The 12,500-nt window shown below is 40.3% G+C and overlaps 1 protein-coding gene across 2 annotated transcripts in view; it reads right to left on the bottom strand.

Annotated features, from left to right (window-relative positions):
- LOC110502509 (cGMP-inhibited 3',5'-cyclic phosphodiesterase 3A) overlaps positions 1–12,500 on the bottom strand; it is a 219,865-nt gene that overhangs the window by 117,618 nt on the left and 89,747 nt on the right. The window lies entirely within an intron of this gene.

The raw sequence follows: 12,500 nt of genomic DNA on the forward strand, positions 1-12,500 counted from the left end.
ACTCTCACAGCTAGGCCAGGAGATGAAAGGTTGGTCTTGGGCTGACTCTCACAGCTAGGCCAGGAGATGAAAGGTTGTCTTACTTAACACTGAAGGGCTGTTTGTGTGTCTGACTGGAGAAGCTCACTGATACTAGGATGCTTTATTAATGGAGAAAGACAAGGAAACACACACACACACACACCATTATTATAATGATCTAATTGACCAGACTAAAACCCACAATCACTGAGGACCCTGCCTGCTTTCCTGCCTGCCAGCCTGCTTCTATTGGAAACGTGTTCAAGGCTTGTAATAAAGAGACTAACATTTCACTACCAAGAAGATCTGATCATCCACTGTGATGCATTTTATACATCAGAGGCTTTTATACAGCTGAAAGCTTGTTGACTGTTTTTTATCCAGTTGGGAAAAAAACAATGTTTTATGGATCAGAGTACATTATAAAAATATATAATTGGAGCTTCAGAATGACTCATTGATTGAAGTGCATTCTATATCAAAGCACAGGCCTCTGTTACAGTCTGGTATATGTGGATTTTTAAAATTATTTTATTATTTAACTAGGCAAGTCAGTTAAGAACAAATTATTATTTACAATGACGGCCTACCGAAAGGCAAAAGACCTCCTGCGGGGACAGGGGACTGGGATTGATTTTTTTTTTTGAAATACAATATAAATATAGGACAAAACACACACCACAACAAGAGAAACAACACAACACTACATGAAGAGAGACCTAAGACAACAACATAGCAAGGCAGCAACACATGACAGCACAATTGTCATGGGTGTATGATCAGAACTACAATGGTGTTCTACATCTACCACTGTATGGGCTCTGTCCTTACACTTCTGGAAGTAGGCTAATGAGACCCGTTGTGTGTGTGCGTGGGTACGTGTACGTTCATGCACAAGTGTGTGTGTGTGTGTGTGTGTGTGTGTGTGTGTGTGTGTGTGTGTGTGTGTGTGTGTGTAGGTGCATGTGTACGTGTGTGTGTGTGTGTGTGTTAGTTTCCTGTAACTTGAGCTCCTGAGTGGCACAGCAGTCTAAGGCACTGCATCTCAGTACTAGAGTCATCACTACAGACTGTGGTTCAATTCCAGGCTGTGTCAAAACTGGCAGTGATTGGGAGTCCCATAGGGCTACAGACCATTGGCCTAGTGTTGTCAGGGGTTGGCCAGGGTAGACTGTCATTGCAAATAAGATTTATTTTTACTGACTTGCCTAGTTAAATAAATAAAAATAAATACATTTAAAAAAAGTTACAGTAAATCAGGTGCAATGTCGTCTTTAACCTGCAGGTGGCACTATTTCACATAATTAGCACCGTATGAGGAGATAGGGTACATCTGCCACCACACCTCTGGTCAGGCCATGATTTTCCTACCCTGTTTTTGATGTTGCTATTTATCAGAAATGTTTTCAAATTTGCAAAGATTACAACAACAGAACAGTAATGGCCAACATAAAAACATGATAACAACACAATGGAGGGGGGACCTGAGTAAGACCGGATCTCAAAGAACGAGTAGCACAAAATCCAAATCAAACCTATTCTGACCCACCTTGGCCCTTGTCCAAGTGACCATGGATGGTCCAGGCTTAACTACTTCTTCCTCTGTTCAAACCTGCTCAAGGCCGAGCATTTTGACAGTCAACACACACACATATACAGTTGAAGTCGGAAGTTTACATACACTTAGGTTGGAGTCATTAAAACTTGTTTTTCAACCAACTATAGTTTTTGGCAAGTCGGTTAGGACGTCTACTTTGTGCATGACACAAGTCATTTTTCCAACAATTGTTTACAGACAGATTATTTCACTTATAATTCACTGTATCACAATTCCAGTGGGTCAGAAGTTTACATAAACTAAGTTGACTGTGCCTTTAAACTGCTTGGAAAATTCCAGAAAACGATGTCATGGCTTTAGAAGCTTCCGATAGGCTAATTGACATCATTTGAGTCAATTGGAGGTGTACCTGTGGATGTATTTCAAGGCCTACCTTCAAACTCAGTGCTTCTTTGCTTGACATCATGGGAAAATCAAAAGAAATCTGCCAAGACCTCAGAAAAAAAATTGAAGACCTCCACAAGTCTGGTTCATCCAGAGCAATTTCCAAACGCCTGAAGTTCTTCTGTCCAAACAATAGTATGCATGTATTAACACCATGGGACCACGCAGCCATCATACCGCTCAGGAATGTCTCCTAGAGATGAACGTACTTTGGTGCGCAAACTGCAAATCAATCCCAGAACATCAGCAAAGGACCGTGTGAAGATGCTACAGGAAACAGGTACAAAAAGTATCCATGTCCACAGTAAAACAAGTCCTATATCGACATGACCTGAAAGGCCGCTCAGCAAGGTAGAAGCCACTGCTCCAAAACTGCCATAAAAAAGCCAGACTACGGTTTGCAACTGCACATGGGGACAAAGACGGTACTTTTTTGAGAAATGTCCTCTGGTCTGATGAAACAAAAATATAATTATTTGGCCAAAATGTCCATCGTTATTTTTGGAAGAAAAAGGGGGAGGCTTGCAAGCCAAAGAACACCATCCCAACCGTAAAGCACGGGGGTGGCAGCATCATGTTGTGGGGGTGATTCGCTGCAGGAGGGACTGGTGCACCTCACAAAATAGATGGCAAAGACCTAACCTCAATCCTATAGAAAATGTGTGGTGCAGAACTGAAAAAGCGTGTGAGAGCAAGTAGGCCTACAAACCTGACTCAGTTACACCAGCTCTGTCAGGAGGAATGGGCCAAAATTCACCCAACTTATTCTGGAAAGCTTGTGGAAGGCTACCCGAAAAGTTTGACCCAAGTTTAAACAATTTAAACGCAATGCTACCAAATACTAGTTGAGTGTATGTAAACTTCTGACCCACTGGGAATGTGATGAAAGAAGTAAAAGCTGAAATAAATAATTATCTCTACTATTATTCTGACATTTCACATTCTTAAAATAAAGTGGGGAACATAACTGACCTAAGACAGTGAATTTGTACTAGGATTAAATGTCAGGAATTGTGAAAAACTAAGTTGAAATGTATTTTGCTGTATGTAAAATATCCGACTTCAACTGTATGTGGGAACCACTGTACACACATCTGGGAGAACCCCTATAAAGGCCTGAGAGTCGTTCATATTCATGCTGGGCTAATGTTTTACATTGAGCGTGTGTGTGTGTGTGTGTGTGTGTGTGCGTGCGTGCGCGAGTACATGTGTAGAACATGGGGATGTGTGGCACTTACTCCTCTGTCTGAAGTGTCCTGCTTGCGTCGCTTCATTCGCTAGCTTTTGCGGTGGCACGATCAGCTAAGACGCAAGGCAGACATCCCTTGAGTTCCAGAATAAGTGGTAGGCCATACGTCCTTTACACATGTATGTGTTTCTTATTCTCGCTGAATAGTGTTTTAGAGGTTGGCCCGTGGGGGTCAGTCTGTGTGATTCATTTGCGTCATCACTGTAAGGAACCGAGGGGGGCCGAGGTGGGCCGGGGGGGGACGAGGGGGGGCCGAGGTAGCTGCCAAAGAGAAGGGGCCGGGTAGAGGGGAAATAAATACACACTGCCTCACAGCACACACATTGGGAGACATATAGACACACACACACACACTTCGACACTAGACCGGAGGTTATCTTACCTTCATATAACTTTACTCCGTCTCTCACTTAGCTTTACTCTGTCTCTCACTTAGCTTTATTCTGTCTCTCACTTAGCTTTATTCTGTCTCTCACTTAGCTTTATTCTGTCTCTCACTTAGCTTTACTCTGTCTCTCACTTAGCTTTATTCTGTCTCTCACTTAGCTTTACTCTGTCTCTCACTTAGCTTTATTCTGTCTCTCACTTAGCTTTACTCCGTCTCTCACTTAGCTTTATTCTGTCTCTCACTTAGCTTTATTCTCTGTCTCTCACTTAGCTTTATTCTGTCTCTCACTTAGCTTTACTCTGTCTCTCACTTAGCTTTATTCTGTCTCTCACTTAGCTTTACTCTGTCTCTCACTTAGCTTTATTCTGTCTCTCACTTAGCTTTATTCTGTCTCTCACTTAGCTTTACTCTGTCTCTCACTTAGCTTTATTCTGTCTCTCACTTAGCTTTACTCTGTCTCTCACTTAGCTTTACTCTGTCTCTCACTTAGCTTTATTCTGTCTCTCACTTAGCTTTACTCTGTCTCTCACTTAGCTTTATTCTGTCTCTCACTTAGCTTTACTCCGTCTCTCACTTAGCTTTATTCTGTCTCTCACTTAGCTTTATTCTCTGTCTCTCACTTAGCTTTATTCTGTCTCTCACTTAGCTTTACTCTGTCTCTCACTTAGCTTTATTCTGTCTCTCACTTAGCTTTATTCTGTCTCTCACTGAGCTTTACTCCGTCTCTCACTTAGCTTTACTCTGTCTCTCACTGAAAAAGCCCTCACATCAAATTACTTCCAATCTACGGGCAGTTTCTACCAACAGATTTTTTAGGAACAGCGATAGGAGCTTCATTCACTCCTAGCTATGCACATTTATTGATGGGGACACTGGGAGGAGACCCTTCATTTGTTGACGTCCACAAAAACCCATATTTCCAGAATGTCACCGTTTGGAAAAGATACCTACTGGAACTGCACTGACCTCACAGGGTTTATTCCTTATATTACATTATCTGACCCCGAACTCAAATTTGGGGCGGCAGGGTAGCCTTGTGGTTAGAGCGTTGGACTAGTAACCGAGAGGTTGCAAGTTCAAATCCCCCGAGCTGACAAGGTACAAAATCTGTCGTTCTGCCCCCTGAACAAGGCAGTTAACCCACCGTTCCTAGGCCATCATTGAAAATAAGAATTTGTTCTTAACTGACTTGCCTAGTTAAATAAAAAAAAATAATTACAGCACAGAGAAGTCGGGGGAAAAACAGACTTCTTGGAATCTTAAAATCCACAATAATAAAGAAAAGGACTCTGTTATCGTCTGTAAGCTGCAGAGTAGGAAGGTACTTTTATGGGCCGACCGTAAACACACCTTAAACAGAACATACCTGGTGGGTCAATTCCTACCACTCTGACCGTAACTGTAGCACCGACACGGTGTTTGAGTGCAAAGCTAATGATATGCACGCCGGGTTCCTGCAACGTGGGTATGATAAGAGTGTCATTGAGCAGACCCGTGCTATGGAGATGCTGAACCTCAAAACCTACTCACTGAAACAAATAGAAACCAGGACAAACCCCCCCCCCCCCCCGCCCCACACACTTATGTGTTTTTCCACGAAGTACAGCCCATGTGCAAGTCATGTCAAATCCATTGTATTGAAACAATGGCCCATCCTCACATTTGATTTATCCGAGTCCATTACTCACAGCCCTTCAGCTATCCAAGAAGCATGGGACTTTGCTCCCAGGCCCCCCATGGCAATTACAAGTGTGGCCACTGTGCACGTTGTGACAACACGACCAATGCTAACGTTTTTTATTACCACCCGAGTATAAGTCAAGAAAACAAAATACAAAGCTTCATTCATTGTAGCAGCACAAATGTCATATGCGTGCTGAAATGTATCTACTGGGCTGAATATATTGGCCAAAACTAAACGTGCATTGAAACTCTGCATCTCAGCTATTTGTAATAAAACATGGACTGTGTATTCTATTGCGCGCCACTGCATGGAAGCCACCTCACCTTCTCCCCTGCGCTTTGCAGCCATAGAACACGCCCACATTTATCCAAGAGGACGTTACATCACAAGTAGACTTCAACAAAGAGATCCATTCTGGCAATACTCCTTTGACACTGTGGATTCTAAGGGGTTAAACGCAGATTTTTCAGTGTCCTCGTTTGTGTAATGGTGTTTTTTTGGGGGGGGTGGGGGGGGGGGGGGGTCTGTTTCTACGAATTCACTGACACCTAAATATCACCTGTGTCTATTTTGACATGTCCTGTTGATTAACGGGAGACACTATTTCTCTTATTATTAGTATTGTCTTGTGCTGTCATTAGCGATTTTAGTGATTTAACATATTATCATGTACATTGTTTTTTCTCAATGGGCCACTAAATAAGAGCTAAGTACAAATGGTTATATAATTTCATATATTCCCTACTTGTAATGTTATTATTATATTATATTTTCTAAACTATTTTCATTTTCAGTATAGACCCTGGCAGACTTTTGGCCTTAAAGGTTTTGACTTCCCGCACCTAGAGTATGGCTGGAGAGAGAGGGAGGGAGGTGCAGAGCTGTCCGACTCAAAGTCCTGGCTACCCACCTCTGGACTGCCTGCACCCTTCAGAGTCATTAGGAATTAATGGGCCAGTCAGACCAGCTAGTGCTTCTGAGGCCTGGAGAGGAGAGGATTGGAGAGGAGAGGATTGGAGAGGAGAGGAGAGGAGAGGAGAGGAGAGGAGAGGAGAGGAGAGGAGAGGAGAGGAGAGGAGAAGAGAGGAGAGGAGAGGAGAGGAGGATTGGTGAGGAGGAGAAGTAAGGAGGAGAGGAGAGGAGAGGAGAGGAGAGGAGAGGAGAGGAGAGGAGAGGAGAGGAGAGGAGAGGAGAGGAGAGGAGAGGAGAGGAGAGGAGAGGAGAGGAGAGGAGGATTGGAGAGGCAAGTTTTTATGAGACTACACTGTTCTCCTCAGAAATTGCCAATGGCTCCACTTTGTGTGGTTTTGTTTCACAGTTTAAATACAAATTATGTGTTAAACAATAATTCTAGTAGTTCCCCGGCCAATTCAACTTGCCTATTAAAACTAGTTATATCAGAATAAATGGGTTACGACACTGTGAATTTCAGCTCACAAATCATAATGTCAAAACCATTACCTTGAATCATGGGAAGCACTGAGGCTATTGTTTTTTAGCCCATCAGAGATCTACACATAGACAAGCCAAAAGGCTCCTTAACAGCTTCTACCCCAGAGCTATAAGACTGCTGAACAATTAATCAAATGGCCACCTGGACTATTTACATTGACCACCCCCACACATTGACTTGGTACTGGTACCCCCTGTATATAGCCTCGTTATTGTTATGTCATTTTATTGTGTTACTTTAAAAAATATATATATAAATATTTTCTTAACTCTATTTCTTGAACTGCATTGTTGGTTTTAAGGGCTTGTAAGTCAGCATTTCACAGTAAGGTACCTGTTGTATTGGGCACATGTGACAAATAACATTTGAAATGATTTGAAAAAACACACAAACAAGGCTAGGGCTCTCGTACAGTTTCTAGATAGAACGGAAGTACAACTGCCAAGTCATCTATCTGCTTATTACCGATTAGATAATCCAAATAAATCCATTGTCAAGAGAGTACAGCAGGAAATTCTATCTCATATCCATGTCATGTCCTCATGCCTCATATAAGATACATTTTATGATATTGAAGGAAAGAGAGCAGGGCTCCTGTAATGTTGATCATTTCGGGTGATTCGGGGAACTCGGCCTGCGTTAGCTGCTTGGATATATCCTCCAGCTGTACTCTCATTACCAAAATGGAAACAGTATTACTGATTTATGTGTCTTCATAAATACTTTCTGTAGCATTTATGAATTAAATTATAGTGCATTGAGGAGGGGCCTGAATGAGATTGAGAGTACAACAGACAGACAGACAGACAGACAGACAGACAGACAGACAGACAGACAGACAGACAGACAGACAGACAGACAGACAGACAGACAGACAGAAACACAGACAGAAACACAGACAGACAGACAGACAGACAGACAGACAGACAGACAGACAGACAGACAGACAGACAGACAGACAGACAGACAGACAGACAGACAGAAACACAGACAGACAGAAACACAGACAGACACACACACACAGAAAGACAGACAGACACACAGAAGCACAGACAGACAGACAGACAGACAGAAACACAGACAGAAACACAGACAGACAGACAGACAGACAGAAACACAGACAGACTGACAGACAGACTGACAGACAGACAGACAGACAGACAAACAGAAGCACAGACAGACAGACAGAAACACAGACAGACACACAGAAACACAGACAGAAACACAGACAGACAGACAGACAGACAGACAGACAGACAGACAGACAGACAGACAGACAGACAGACAGATAAACCACATTATACAATGGCTGTCAAATTATTTGTTGAAATTGTAGATTTGGCCAAAGTAACGGTTAGCAAAAGCAGGTCAATTGATAAAGCACAATTTCTTCAACCTCAATGTTTTGACATTGCACTGTTGTTTTTAGCTGTATAGATGATGTATTTAGCTGTATTGATGATATACTTAGCTTTATAGATGATGTATTTAGCGGTATAGATGATGTATTTAGCTGTATAGATTATATATTTAGCTGTATAGATTATGTATTTAGCTGTATAGATGATGTATTTAGCTGTATAGATGATGTATTTAGCTGTATAGATGATGTATTTAGCTGTATAGATTATATATTTAGCTGTATAGATTATGTATTTAGCTGTATAGATGATGTATTTAGCTGTATAGATGATGTATTTAGCTGTATAGATGATGTATTTAGCTGTATAGATGATGTATTTAGCTGTATAGATTATATATTTAGCTGTATAGATTATGTATTTAGCTGTATAGATGATGTATTTAGCTGTATAGATGATGTATTTAGCTGTATAGATGATGTATTTAGCTGTATAGATGATGTATTTAGCTGTATAGATGATGTATTTAGCTGTATAGATGATGTATTTAGCTGTATAGATTATATATTTAGCTGTATAGATTATGTATTTAGCTGTATAGATGATGTATTTAGCTGTATAGATTATGTATTTAGCTGTATAGATGATGTATTTAGCTGTATAGATTATATATTTAGCTGTATAGATTATGTATTTAGCTGTATAGATGATGTATTTAGCTGTATAGATGATGTATTTAGCTGTATAGATGATGTATTTAGCTGTATAGATGATGTATTTAGCTGTATAGATTATATATTTAGCTGTATAGATTATGTATTTAGCTGTATAGATGATGTATTTAGCTGTATAGATGATGTATTTAGCTGTATAGATGATGTATTTAGCTGTATAGATGATGTATTTAGCGGTATAGATGATGTATTTAGCTGTATAGATGATGTATTTAGCTGTATAGATGATGTATTTAGCTGTATAGATGATGTATTTAGCTGTATAGATTATATATTTAGCTGTATAGATTATGTATTTAGCTGTATAGATGATGTATTTAGCTGTATAGATGATGTATTTAGCTGTATAGATGATGTATTTAGCTGTATAGATGATGTATTTAGCGGTATAGATGATGTATTTAGCTGTATAGATGATGTATTTAGCTGTATAGATGATGTATTTAGCGGTATAGATTATGTATTTAGCTCTATAGATGATGTATTTAGCTCTATAGGTGATGTATTTTGCTGTATAGATGATGTATTTAGCTCTATAGATGATGTATTTAGCTGTATAGATTATGTATTTCGCCGTATAGATGATGTACTTAGCTGTATAGATGATGTATTTGGCTGTATAGATTATGTATTTAGCTGTATAGATGATGTATTTAGCGGTATAGATTATGTATTTAGCTCTATAGATGATGTATTTAGCTGTATAGATGATGTATTTATCTGTATAGATGATGTACTTAGCTGTATAGATGATGTATTTAGCTGTATAGATGATGTATTTAGCTGTATAGATGATATATTTAGCGGTATAGATGATGTATTTAGCTGTATAGATGATGTATTTAGCTGTATAGATGATGTATTTATCTGTATAGATGATGTACTTAGCTGTATAGATGATGTATTTAGCTGTATAGATGATGTATTTAGCTGTATAGATGATATATTTAGCGGTATAGATGATGTATTTAGCTGTATAGATGATGTATTTAGCTGTATAGATGATGTATTCAGCTGTATAGATTATGTATTTAGCGGTATAGATGATATACTTAGCTGTATAGATTATGTATTTAGCTCTATAGATGATGTATTTAGCTGTATAGATGATGTATTTATCTGTATAGATGATATATTTAGCGGTATAGATGATGTATTTAACTGTATAGATGATGTATTTAGCTGTATAGATGATGTATTCAGCTGTATAGATTATGTATTTAGCTCTATAGATGATGTATTTAGCTGTATAGATGATGTATTTTAGCTCTATAGATGATGTATTTAGCTGTATAGATGATGTATTTAGCTCTATAGATGATGTATTTAGCTGTATAGATGATGTATTTAGCTGTATAGATGATGTATTTTAGCTCTATAGATGATGTTTTTAGCTCTATAGATGATGTATTTAGCTGTATGGATGATGTATTTAGCTGTATGGATGATGTATTTTAGCTCTATAGATTATGCAACAAGGTTGCAGGTTCAAACCCCCGAGCTGACAAGGTACAAATCTGTCGTTCTGCCCCTGAACAGGCAGTTCAGGGGCTGTCATTGAAATTAAATCATTAAATTAATTAATTGTTCTTAACTGACTTGCCTAGTTAAATAAAGCTAAAAAATATTTTGGGACAATGTGACTATTCAAGATTTTTAAATAAATGTGTTAACAAAAAGTTTACTCGAGTTAACTGACGAACTCTGAAAGCCCTACATTTGACACAACACATTCTCCAATTGTCTTTCTTTGCGAACAGGTCTGATTTTAAGCTCTGAAAAATAAAATGGACACATTTTCTGCGAGTATACTGCTTAGTGTGGTACTCAAACAAAGGGAACGGGTGTGTTCCTGTATGACTGTAAAAAGATTTACTGCACCGTAAATCTGACTAGAACAGCAATATTTCTTTTGGAGGAGACAATCTACGTCAGGAAAAGCTTTTTAAAGTTAATGAACAGTTGAATAATATAAGAATGTTTTACTTGACCATGAGAAAAGGAATCCGGGTTTTAAAAGGAGATGAAAAGAAGCTCAGGATGAAAAACATGTGTTTTATGGGAGAACGGTGAAGCGTGATTTACAATAGTTTGTAAGGTACCCTGTAAATACTATACAGTGTAGATTAACACTGAAAGCATTTGCAGGCTCCAACGCAATGTTTATCGTTTAGTGATAATCACAATATCAACATACAATGACTTAAAATGTACCAGAAGATTGTAAAGTTTCCCTTTTAAGTGAGATTTCAGATGTCAGGTTCAGAATGTAAACCGGTCACACTGAGTAACACCTGAGTTTTATCAGTGCTATCTAAAGGAAGACCACACACATCACCACCCCCAACACTCCATCCCCACCCAGGACATTAACAACCACATCAAAAACCCTCCCAGGACCAACGATAAACCAACAGCCGGTGAGTCATTGGGTGAAATGTGTGGTTTTAAATCACCTCCCTACTGATTCTACAACCCTTTATAAATCATAGACGGAGCACGATACATATTCAGTCCAGACACAAACTCTGTCAGGAGTATAGAGTTGAAGTTGAGGGCAGTGCGTGTCTAAAACCCCTGTCAGGCTATAGATCTAATGAACCGCATGTGTTCCTCTACAGAGAGGGGGGAAACATCAAACATGTTTTATCCTTCGTCTTTCTTCTCCTCTCTTCTCATCTTCGTCTTCTCCTCTCTTTCCCTCTTCTTCTCTATTCACCTTCCACCCATACCTGTCCTCTAGGTGGAGTGATACACCTCTTCCACCCATACCTGTCCTCTAGGTGGAGTGATATACCTCTTCCACCCATACCTGTCCTCTAGGTAGTGTGATATAACTCTTCCACCCACACCTGTCCTCTAGGTGGAGTGATACACCTCTTCCACCCATACCTGTCCTCTAGGTGGAGTGATACACCTCTTACACCCATACCTGTCCTCTAGGTGGAGTGATACACCTCTTACACCCATACCTGTCCTCTAGGTGGAGTGATACACCTCTTCCACCCATACCTGTCCTCTAGGTGGAGTGATACACCTCTTCCACCCATACCTGTCCTCTAGGTGGAGTGATACACCTCTTACACCCATACCTGTCCTCTAGGTGGAGTGATATAACTCTTCCACCCATACCTGTCCTCTAGGTGGAGTGATACGCATTGCACCAAGTCTGGGCTTCCTGGAAGGAGCTCCGGTCTGTCCCAGATAGAGAGACAGGGTGTCAGACAGTCATTCTACTATTAAACGGTAGCTTTGTGAGACGGTATTCACCAAGGTCCCTCGGCTGTCAGACAGGGAATGCAGAACGCTGTGGACCGCCACAGGGAATGGTACAATGGTGTGTGTGTGTGTGTGTGTGTGTGTGTGTGTGTGTGCGTGCGTGTGTGTGTGTGTGTGTTTGCGTTCGTGCGAGTGTGTGTGTGCGTGTGTGAGTGTGTGTGTGTGTGTGTGTGTGTGTGTGCGTGCGTGCGTGCGCGCGTGTGTGTGTGTGTGCGTGCGTGCGTGCGTGTGTGTGTGTGTGTGTGTGTGTGTAAGCATTACACATTCATCCGTAGGGACCTGAGAACAGGAGTGAGGCTTTCCCAGAACACACACACACACACACACAC

The sequence above is a fragment of the Oncorhynchus mykiss genome, chromosome 2 (genome assembly GCF_057628025.1).
Source record: "Oncorhynchus mykiss isolate SJ-2025 chromosome 2, ASM5762802v1, whole genome shotgun sequence".
Classification (NCBI taxonomy): domain Eukaryota; kingdom Metazoa; phylum Chordata; class Actinopteri; order Salmoniformes; family Salmonidae; genus Oncorhynchus; species Oncorhynchus mykiss.